General features: G+C 47.6%; 1 long non-coding RNA gene across 1 annotated transcript in view; it reads right to left on the bottom strand.

Annotated features, from left to right (window-relative positions):
* Positions 1–3563: 3563 nt before the first annotated feature.
* LOC109295600 overlaps positions 3564–11992 on the bottom strand; it is a 176143-nt gene continuing 167714 nt past the window's right edge. Inside the window, exon 3 of the long non-coding RNA XR_002096780.1 lies at positions 3564–3629. This is a non-coding gene — a long non-coding RNA (uncharacterized LOC109295600). The remainder of the gene's footprint in view (positions 3630–11992) is intronic.

Below are 11992 nucleotides of genomic sequence, written 5' to 3'. Positions count from 1 at the left end.
TCATGAGGTTCAATAAGGACAAATGTAAAGCCCAGCACTTAGGACAGAGCAACCCCATGCGCCGGTGCAGGCCGGGGGGGACTGGCTGGGCAGCAGCTCTGCAGAAAAGGACCTGGGTGGGACAGTGGGCAATCAGCTGAATATAAGCCAGCAGTGTGCCGTTGTCGCCAAGAAGTCTAACAGCATCCTGGTCTCCATTGGTAGGAGCATTGCCAGCAGATCAAGGGAAGTGATTCCTCCCCTCTATCCAGCACTGGTGAGGCCACATCTAGAGTCCTGCGTCCAGTTTTGGGCCCCCCACTACAGAAAGTATATGGAAATATTGGAAAGAGTGCAGCGGAGGGCAACAAAAATGGTTAGGGGACCAGGACACATGACATATGAGGAGAAGCTGAGGGAACTGGGCTTATTTAGTTTGGAGAAGAGAAGACCGAGAGGGGATTGAATAGCAGCCTCCAACTCCCTGCAGGGGGGTTGCAAAGAGGATGGAGCTGGGCTGTTCTCAGTGGGGGCAGATGACAGAACGAGGAGCAATGGGCTCAAGTTGCAGCAAGGGAACTTGAGGTTAGAAATTAGGAAAAACTCTCTCACTAGGAGGTTAGTAAAACACTGGAACAGGTTACCCGGAGAGGTTGTGGACTCTGCATCCTTGGAGTTTTTTTAAGACCCAGCTAGACAAAGCCTTGGCTGGGATGATCAAATTGGAGAAATTCCTTCTTGGAGCAGGGGGTTGGACTAGATGCGACATCCTGAGGTCCCTTCCACCCCTCACTGTCTATGATTCTACATGCGCAGCATCTAGAAAGACATAGACAGGCAGCCCCTTTCTCCCTCCTACGCTTGGTCCACTGGCTATGCCTCTTCTTTCTACTAACAAGCCCCACCCAGTCACACCCACTCCACTTACATCCCAAGCTGGGATACTGTGATGAGCACAACAGATTAGGAACAGTGTTTGGCATGTCTTGGACACATTTCTTCAGCACACAGAGAGCGGGAGTGGTCTACAAAGCATTGTCCCATAACTGGTCCACAGCCCCTCCTGATCTGGCCGTGTATTGACTGGCAAGGTTGCTACCAACAGCAGAACTAAACCAGCAGTGATGAATGCAGAACTGTTAAGGGTAGAGACTGGTGCAGGCACAGACCCAGGTCTCAGCCCCAAGGTGAGCTGTTCTTCAAACAGCACAATCAAATAGCTCAGAAAGGTGCATGAGCTGCCACTTATCTCATTTCAAAGTCAGTGTTAAAAATTGCTATTGTTAATTATTTCACGACTGATCAAAATACATTAGTAAGAGGTGATCAGAGTTATCCCCTGAGCATAGCATCTCATTTTAGGCTCAGGAAAAGGCAGAACTGAGATTCTGCATAGAAACTGGAAGAGTTGTACAACAGTATGCCACAGCTAGGACATCAGCCCCGAGAGAGACCACTGCAGAAATGGCAAAATCCCCATCATTTCACCCATCTGATATAAGGGGGGAAATATTCCTTTCTTTTCCAAGACTCAACTGAACATTTTAATTGCAAACCTGTGTCCCAAACATGAGCACATTTGATCATTTGATTCCATTCAGAAGTCCCTGACAGCTGCCTGGCCTTTCCTCCCACACCATGCACTCGGGGAGACTTGTACTAGGCCATTCCCAACACCAGAGTCAAACATGCCTGGCTGCGGAAGCCAGAATAGCAACAGGAATCCGATTCATCCCCAACAGCAGGTGCCTTGGAGCCAAAAAATGCCCTTTTAGAATAAAATAAACAAGAGATTTTCTTATGGTCCTCATAACTTTAGGATCTACCTTTTTTTCAGGCTAGGGACAGAAATTACACATAAACCAGTATAAGTGATAAGAAACCAGCTCAAATTTGTAACACAAGAGAAGTTCAGTGTATGTGAAATGCTTTCAAAATGGCCGAAACTGGTTTAAGAGACACCTGGATGGATGTAGTATCAGACTTAACTGATCTAAGTTAAATCTTTTTATTGAACTTCTGTCCAGATCCCCTCCAGTTTCGAGCTGTCTGCTTCAGCCAAGCAGAGAGGCATGCTCTAGCACCTCCTGGCTTCAGGTCTGGGCCACTGCAGGCACATAGCTGCATTTCCAGCATCAAAAGTGAATGTCTGTTCACTTGCTTATCAGTTCAATCTACACAGCTTAGACCAGGGGTGGGCAAAATGCAGCCCGCGGGCCAGATGCAGCCCACCAGGCCATTCTATCCAGCCTGCAGGGCCCCTAAATAATTTAGATAGTTAATAGTTATCTGCCCCTGGCTGCCAGTCATGCAGCCCTCGATGGCTTGCCAAAACTCAGTAAGCGGCCCTCTGCCTGAAATAGTCTAAGCCAGGCGTGGATAATTAACCCATGAAGACCGAATCACTTCAGCCTCAGGTTTTTTGAGGGTTTACACTTAGCATCAAGGATGTGGAGGCTGAAATGTTTTCACCTCTAAGACCCTGGTTAAAATAGGAATGAGGACTAAAACTTTCAAGTTAAAAGCTCAGCTCATCTTTATGCCTTGATCCTAAAGGTTTGGAGACACAACACATTACTGGTGTAATCAGACTTCATACACAGGCGTAAAAAAAAAAAAAAAAGGAGCAGCCACATGACAGTCCTACAACAGTGTTACTTGCTTGAACCCAGTGTAAAACCACCCCAAGAAACAAAAAACTAGCAAGGTGGAAGTGGGGGGGAGGGAGAGGGAAATGGGGCAGATGCATCAGTGTCGGTGTTGTGCGTTTTGAGTTATCCCACGATAACTGTTTAGGAGTAGCGCCAGTCCCTGCCACCTAGCATAAGGCGCCATAAATAGTGCCTACTGAAAAAAAGCTCTGTCCATGTAGCTGGTCACCTGCCAACTCCAGATCCTGGAATAATTTACATCAGTGTACAAAACCCAGTCCAAGTTGCATAGGTCTAACTGTTGTGTCCAGCCCCCCCCCCATCTCCATAACTGCAGTGATGCCTAAGTGGCCGAACCGAGAAGCTCGCATGTACATGCATGAGACCGTCCCAGCCCAAAGAGCTTCCAACCTACATGGGCAAGACAGAGAAGGGGTGGGAAAGGGGAAGTGCACAAGGTTACAGCAGGCCATTAGCAGTTGGAATATAACACGCGCCTCTCCGGTGTCAGTGCAGCTGCTAACTCTTCTCAGGCTAACTTTGGATTCAGTAGGAAAGAGCTGCTGTCCTCACACTTCGAGACAGTCTTTTCATAGCTGTGCTGTAGAGATGATACAGCTGGGCTAAGGGTTTGTTTAAAAAAAAAGGTCAATAGTTTTTTTGCCAAAGAAATGTGGGTTTGGTTGGTCCGGAACAATTTGTTCCCTCAGGCTGACTTTGTGCAAGAGCTTTGAATGGAAAAATGTCACAACGGAGGAGTCAGAGAATCACCAAAAAGCAAAACGGAAAGGGACCTCAGGAGGTCATCTAAGTCCAACCTCCCCTGCTCAAGGCAAAATCACCCCGGTCTTAACTATCCCGGATAAGTATTTGGCTAGCTTGCTCCTGAAAACATCAAAGGATGGAGAGTCCACAACCCATCCATCTAGGCAGCCTGCTCCAATGCTTAACCACCCTCGTAGGAAGACAAGTTCTTCCTAACATGCATAACTAAATTTCCTTCTCTGCAATATAAGATCACCTGTCCTCTTCCGATACCCTTTTAGCCACAGAGCCACCACCCTCTTTCATAACCAACGCCAGGTATTTAAAGACAATCAAATTCCAAACACAGATGTCCCGTAGCCAATCTTCTCTTCTCCAAATCAAATAATCCCAGGAGACTGAGGATCCTGTTCTTCTTAATAGCCATTTGCTTAGCTCCTTTGCTTAGGAAGACCCAGGTTCAACCCCTTCTTCTCCTTGAGAGGTATGAACGCCTTCAGAAAGAGTGCCCTACCTACCATGGGGTAAGGTAGTCCAGGAAGGGTCACTCTCAGGCTTACATGAGACTTTTCTATTTCATATCAACACTCAATTTGAGGCAGGACAACTCTTCAACCCAAGACACCTGCGCAGGAGTTGGACTCCTGAGTTTCAGTCCCCGCTCCCAAGTATACCAAGTCTGAAAGCAAGCACTCCTCCAGCATGCTGTACTGCCCAATAGTTAGGACACTTTTGAGTAATATGGGTTCAAATCCCCTAAACACACTGGAGGAATCAAACTTGTCTCTCCTGCATCCTGTGTAAATGCCCCAACTGCTGGGATACAAATCCAATTGCTACAACCAGTCTAGCCCTTCATTTCCATTGATTTGCTCATTATACCCTCCCAAAATGGAGCTGCTTTGGGCTGGTTGGTTGGTTTTGGCTGAACAAAGTATTTCATTTGGCCAGAAACAAACAAAAAAACATTCATGTAGCTAAGAAGACTCCCACTCCCAGTCTCACTTCCTCCCAATTTTCATCTCATAGGTTCAAAGAAGTCGGGTCGAAGGGACCTTGTAGATCTTCAAGTCCGACCCCCTGCCTCGGCAGGAGAAAAAACTGGGCTCAAATGATCCCAGCTAGGTATCTCAATTGAGACTCTGCCCGGCTAATTTGATGCCTGTTCCAAAAGAGCATTCACTCCCCCAGCTCTAATTGACAGATACCTTCATTTTCTGGGGCTGGTATCCAAGCACCTTGCACCATGCCCAATAGAAATAAGAGATCCACAAGATCATTCCCTGCAGCAGGCCCAGAAGATCCTCATTTTACAAGTGAACTCATTTTAGCCCAGTGGTTTTCAACCTTTTTAAACCTGCAGCACCCATTGGAAAATGCTCCCTCTTAGTTTTCACTCTAAAACCAAATGCCATCTCTTAGTTTTCTGACTAAACAAAGTGAATAGAAGAGTTTTTCTGTGGCAAAGAACTCAGAAAACCCACAGCTATGGATTTCTATTTTAAATCTCCAGGCTTATCTACTGAATCATGTTTGCAAACCTAAGAGTGCCAACATTAGGGCAACCTGCAACACCCACCACGCGATCTCAAGGCACCCCAGGGTGTCACGTACCCTGGCTGAGAATCACCAGTTTAGTCACTAACAACAGCGTGCATGCCGTCCACGTGCTGCCGAGCAGTGCACGTCCTGGGCACGTGTCTGCAACGCAGGGACACCATGCATTCAATTGACAAAAGCAAGATTTGTCTCGGGAGCCAGGTCCAAGTATAGCTTCAGCTGTTGGTTGCTTTTACACCCCTAAAGGCAGTCCAGGAGCCAAACCTGTTGCATCAGCAGATACAGACAGCTGGCACATTACATGCTATGCAACTGCTAATGGCATGGAAAAGGAGCAACAGGTGTCTGCCAAAACGCAGGGCACGATCACAGCATGACAAAACTACTGCTGGGGTTGGCCTTCCTCCGACGCGGGCCACCGGCCCCCTCTGCCGAGTCCCAGCCCTCCTGGCTCTGTGTTGAGGGCTGCTCTCTCCCTCTACTGCAGGCTCTACTTAGTTTTACCACGAGCTATGACCAAAGTGGACATGATGGACACAGTGTAGAAGACAGGCCCATCTTGGAAGTAAAGTGGCAAAGCCAAAGGAGATGCAGTAGTGCATCAGTGGGACCACATCCCTAAAAGAGGCTGCATACTATAAAAAGATCCATAAGCTCCTGTGATCTCAAAGTCCATGTCAGATCAACCAACTCATTTGATCTTTCAGTAAGGAAATGACCATGACTCTTCAAAACTATCCAGGGGTTTGCTGGGCAGAGAACATGAAGTTTGTTACATGATTTTTCACAGCATTTGCCAGCTACTTGGAGTCCCCTGCAATGGTTCTGCATTTGCAAATCCACCGGTCACGTCAAATGGTCCCGACACGCAGACCTCTATACTTCCAAGGAAACGCTTTCCTCCAGTGGGAGCCGTGCCCTGGAGGATCAGGCCACAAACATCTAAATTTGATTTGCTCCAAGTGGTTTATAAAACAAAGCCAGCACAAATGTACTGCCATGCAACCAGATGCAAAAACTGTATAACCTGAAGTTACAATATGATAAGTGGTTTTGATTTCAATCACACATAAATCTCCCCTGTGCGTATGTCACCAGGTAAGAAGCTGAAGTCCACGGACATAGTTCACAGGTGACAGAGAACAAGCAATGTTTTGCCTAATGGAAACCAGGCTGATGAATATCCACAGCAATTTGCTGCCTATCCGGGGACTTGTGCTTCGCCAAGATCATCTCTCGAATGTGTACTCCTCCTATAACCAGCAATGGATTTTAAAAAGACAGAAGATGAAAAACCTGCACACCCTACAGTCGCTGTTCCCATGACATCTGCAGCTTTGACGTGGAGGATACAGCCCATGAATGATTCAAACCTCTGCTGGTTAGCATTACATACATATGGGGGGGGGAGGGAAGGATGCAAAACAACACAAATTAGTTATTCCAATTTAACAGCATGCACCAGAAAAGCCACATGGCCTGTCAACTTTGACTTAAAAAGCACATCATCTGCCAATGGCTACAAATATCTTACTGCTGAATAACTGAACTCATTGCCAGCAAACCTGCCCAGGGAGGAAAGTGACTTTTACAAATACAGCAGTGGCATTTTATGAAGGTGTATGGGTGTATAATTAGCATGCACACCTCTTTACAGGGAGACAGTAGGCATTACATAAATGGCAACTCAGTGCTTTCTGATCACTTCCAATCAAACAAAATAATGTGCTTGTCTTGCAGATACAAAAGGACACTTGTCAGGTGTGACAACGTGAAAATATGGGTGTTACATTGCAAATAAAATGGAAGGCTTCCCAGGAAGAGGAGGAATGCTCATTCTTACTGGAAATAGGACCTTGGTGCCAAGGGGTCCGAGCTGGGATCGGGGCCATATGCTGTTAGATGCTGTAACATGCAGAGCCAGTCCCAGTGCTAAATGAGCAAAAAAAATCAGAATGAAAGTAATTATATTCTACCACTCCTCACCCACTGCAGCTTTGTACCCATTACTCAGGTTCTTAAAAAGGAGCTTGAGTTTCCATCCCGACATGAAACCAATTTACTTGGAGTTCAGTAACGGCACCATGACTTTACTGTCCGGATAGAGCAGGGGGTTAGATTAGATGTGACCCCTTGAGGTCCCTTCCCACCCTCATTTTCTGTGGCTTTATGATAGAGCAGAACAGTAACACAAGCACGGAGAAATGCACATTGGTTCTTTGCAACACAGCAATGAAAGAGGGGTTTAAGCAAGGATTTATCCCTACGGTATCTCTTTAACACCGCGCCATAATCCTCCTTCCCTTCCCTTCCCTCATTTTTTATCCACCCTCTTAACTTCAAACTGGGTGATCTCCCGCTGCTCATAATGTGCCGGCTGGGAGATCAATACCAGGAGGCCTGCAGCTCAGAGCCGGTATTGGCAGGGAGGAACTACTACAATGACTCAAAGTAGGACAGCAATGCTATTTTAAACTGTGCTATTCTGCAAGCTTCCACTGCTTTGTAAAAGGAAGGAGAACAAGCAAAATCAGAGTTGAGGCCTGCAGTGGGTCAGTGGTATAACTAAGGCAGGGCAAGGAGGGTACCAGTTCCAGGCGCTGACTTAGAGGGGGTGCCAACCACGCTCCCTCCCCGCCAAGAGTCTTTGCCATGGCAGGCACAGCCCAGCCATAGGAACCAGGCAGATGCAGCCCCAAGCACCTCGCCCCATAGTGTGCGTGTTGTGGGGTAGGAAGGAGGAAGGGAGGAAGAGACGGGGAGGAATGGGAGAATACCCCTCCAGGAAGCTTGGCCATAGGAGAAACAGCCCTGACTCCAGGGATGGGAGCAGGGGGGCAAAAAGGGCACCAGGGGCAGCCCCCAGGACCCTGTGGTGCTACGTGTTCCTCAGCAGCCTGAGTCCATGCAGTAGCAGCTGCCACCCAAGTGAGGAGAGCCCCCACAGGTAAGACTCCCCTCTCTGTCTGTCTGTCTATCCATCCGTCCCTGCAGTGGTCAGCATAATTCCCCCACAAGCCTCCCGGTGGGGTCCTGAGCAGAAGAAACTGCGTATCGTGAGATGCCGATAATGGAAACAGAGAACTTCAAACTGAACAGATACCAATTTGAGATCCCTGACCCCCAAGCACACTTTAAATAAATGCCTTTGGGAAACCTTACGTTGGCCTGCAAGGTTTTACATATAGCTTAATGCTTTCAGCTGTCTTCGGATCCACAGATAAAGTGGTCATGGAAGACAAATTGACCTCGACTGCGAGGCACTTCCAATATTTGATGATGATGATTTTGTAGACATTAGGGCTGGAAGGGACCTCAGAAGATCATCAGGTCCAGCCCCCTGCCCAAGGGCAGGAAGTCAGCTGGGGTCAAAGGATCCCAGCAAGACAGACATCCAAATGTTTATTAAAAGTGTCCAGGGTAGGTGCTTGCACCACCTCCAGCGGCAGTCTGTCCCAGGCCTTGGGGGTTCGGACAGTAAAGAAGTTTTTCCCTTATGTCCAGCCTAAAATGGTCTTGCAGGAGTTTGCAACCATTGGACCTTGTCATCCCTTGGGGCGCTCTGGTGAACAGGTGTTCCCCCAGATCCTAGTGGTCACCCCTTATATACTTATAGGCGGCCACCAGGTCACCCCTGAGCCTGTGCTTCTCCAGGCTGAAGTGTCCCATGGCTCTCAGCCTCTCCTCATAAGGCCTATTCTTTTGTCCTCTGATCATGCACGTATCTCTCCTCTGGACTCTCTCGAGCTTCTCCACATCCTTCTTGAATTGCAGAGCCCAGAACTGGACGCAGTACTCCAGCTGCGGCCTCACCAAGGCCAAGTACAGCGGGAGGATGACATCCCGGGTCTTGCTTGAGATGCATCGGTAGATGCAAGCCAGAGTTTTGTTCGCTTTGCTGGCTGCGGTATCGCATTGGTGGCTCATATTCATCTTATGGTCGATCATGACCCCCAAGTCTCTTTCGGTCGTGGTGCTAGCGATGCGTGTTGTGTGCGCCCCCCAAGAAGCACCTTGTATTTCTCCGTATTGAATGCCATCAGGTTTTCATGATGATGATGATGTGACTGTCTACAAACTCATCGGGGGGGTCAGCAGGGAATAGGGGATACTCTGTTTACCCGGGCACCCCTCAGGGTTACTAGAAATAATGGCCGCAAACTAAAGGAGAGTAGATTTAGACTAGATATCAGGAAGAAATTCTTTACGGTGAGGGTTGCCAAAATACAGAATGGGCTTCCAAGGGAGGTGGCACTTTCCCCTACCTTGGAGGTGTTCAGGGAAAAAAATAGGCCGGCACCTAGCTGGGGTTATTTAACCCCAGCGCTCTCTCCTGCCTAGAGCAGGGGGTCAGACTCAATGATCTACGAGGTCCCTTCCGACCCTAAAAATCTATGAAATCTCTATGATTATGATGGTGAACACTAGGTCCTGCTTCTGGCATTGACAAGAAACACAGTAAAGTTGCTGATGACGCATGGGAATGGCATTTGTCATTAATCTCCATATAGACTTAAGATTCCCATCTCTCGCTACAAGTTAGACTTAATACGACTTAAGGCATTGTTAAGCAAATGAGCGCCTGGCATTGATTAAATGAAAATATTATTGATAGCCCATTAGTCCGACCTTGTGGATATTCTTAAGAGGTATTCATTTCAATTATTGGTTCCAATTATACTGAAAAAGATCGGATTTCCTTTAAGTACTTCCTAACTATGTACAAAGACATTAAGTTCTTCAAGAACAGACTTTCCATTTCAAAATATAACTATGAACATCTCTAAGGATCTTGCGCCCTGTTGGCACTGTAATGAGGTTTAAAATGCATTTCAAGATAAATTATATTACGTTTCATTAAAAATGTCCTAAGATTACTACAGCCCTATGGTTGCAAGGAACTTCTTGTCTTCTGTCTTGCCATCACAAGTACCCACTCTGGGTTTGTACCATGTCCACTGGTGTACTATTTAACAGATCCATTCAAAAGGATGGTCTATCAGGGACCTGAATCCCTTGCACCATGATCCTCCAGCCTTGGGGGTTTCTTGCACCTTGGAGCCCTAGGGACCATCACAGCTGCAATCCCCAGGATCCAGGGGTTTCCTGCATTCCCAAGCCCTGGGGATTGCGCCACAATCCCAGGGGCTTGGAGGTGTGGGAAACCCCTGGACCCTGGGGATCCCGGCTCCTTGCAATCCCTAGGGTTTGGCAGGTGCAGGAAACCCACAGACCCTCAGGATAGCAGCTGCTGGGCTCTGGGGTCTCACACTGGGCATGGTGAACCCTGCGTATGGGAGTACCATCAACTGACACAGCTCCCAGCTGCAGGGAAGACCCAGCTACATGTGCAAACTAAAGTCAGATAGCACCCACCTATAAAGTTAATACACATTTTCAAGGTCTAACTTTACAGCTGGTTGGAGTTTTTATTGTGTGCTAATTACTCTGCATGTGTAGCTGATCTCCAGGTAATTGCACAATTAACCAGTTAATTGCACAATACCTGTAACATCTAGTGGGGGCCTTAGTCACAGACCAACAGGATAGATAAAAATTAACTGTTTTTTTTTTTAAAGGATTTTTTTTCAATCATAATTGAAGCAGTGGTGACAGTACAGAGCAGCCGCTGGGCAGCCTGAAGGTGGTGGTGATAGACTGGTGCAGCATGGGCTCCACTGGCTGCAGCAGGAAGCACCAGCAGAGGCAAGGGGGACAGGCTGCTTTTCCTCTGCACTGAGCTACAGTATCTGCCAAGCGCAGGGCATGCCGAGTTGGGGCTGTGGCGCGGGTCCCCGCCGGTACCACTGGGCTGGGGCCAGCAGCAGCCAAAAGCAACTGCTGCCACCTGGGCTGCCTAGAAAGGCAGTCCCGCTGCAGAGCTGTCTCAGTCCCACGGCATGCCCAGGGACAGCAGGATGCACCACCGCCAGACAGTGCCTGGGCTAGGCAGGACCAAGGGACCTGCCGAGGGCCTCCACATGCTGGATTCAGCCCCCAGGCCATATTTCGCCCATCCCTGGTCTACAAGATCCCATTAAGCATCTCTGCGATGCTTAGTTTCAGTTCTCAAACTGTGGATTTGTGTCTCCAGAGATAACATCCTTGTTAACAGCAGTATATGGAGATGAGAAATGACAGAGCTGATTACCTACCCATCAGCCCTCCTGTCTCTCTGCAAGGGTGTGTATATGCAGTCAAGCCCTTATCTCTCTCAAAGTGCAAAGTTTCAAGAAGTTAAATGAATAGAGGATATCAAACAACAAGAATGCACTTTTTGTTGAAAACAATGATTAACTCGAGGCTTCCCAACCAGTGATTTAAAAATCGATTTGATACAAATCAAATCCACTCTGCAGACAAATACCATAATTTATCAGCATATGGCATGGTGCCTTTCCCAAAAATAAGCCTCCAAAACTAACTTGGAAGAAGTGTGCGTCTTAAGCATGGAAGTTGATTTTCTGGTCTCTATCCTCCTGTTTCACAGTCCTGCAGACAGTTTACAACTCTTTTCAAAACCCTAGATCTGCCTATGGAGACCAATATTTCAGCAGCAGCTACAGTTTCAGCTTTTGGTTAAGCAGGAAAGGGAGGGTGTGCGAGCTAAAGATTAGGCTCTGTCCCTGCTCTATGCAGTCATAACTCTGGAAAAAAGTAGTTCCCTTCATTCTGCCTTGCCAAAAAAGTCTCCCAAGGGAAGGAAAGCAGTAGCAGTTTCATGGGAGATGCTGTTTCATGATAGTATAATCAGCTGTAGTAAACTATTCCAAAATAGGTCAAAAGACCATTTGATTCATAGATGCTAGGGTTAGAAGGGACCTCAACAGATCATCGAGTCTGACCCCCTGCCTGGGCAGGAAAGAGTGATGGGGTCAGGTGACCCCAGCCAGATGCCTATCCAGCATCCTCTTGAAGACCCCCAGGGTAGGGGAGAGCACCACCTCCCTTGGGAGCCCATTCCACATTTTGCCACCCTTACCATGAAGAAGTTTTTCCTGATATCTAGCCTAAATCTGCTCTCCGTCCATTTGTGA

This window comes from Gavialis gangeticus, unplaced genomic scaffold (genome assembly GCF_001723915.1).
Source record: "Gavialis gangeticus isolate Ggan-Ray unplaced genomic scaffold, GavGan_comp1, whole genome shotgun sequence".
Taxonomy (NCBI): domain Eukaryota; kingdom Metazoa; phylum Chordata; order Crocodylia; family Gavialidae; genus Gavialis; species Gavialis gangeticus.
This window is presented reverse-complemented; position numbering and strand designations above follow the sequence as displayed.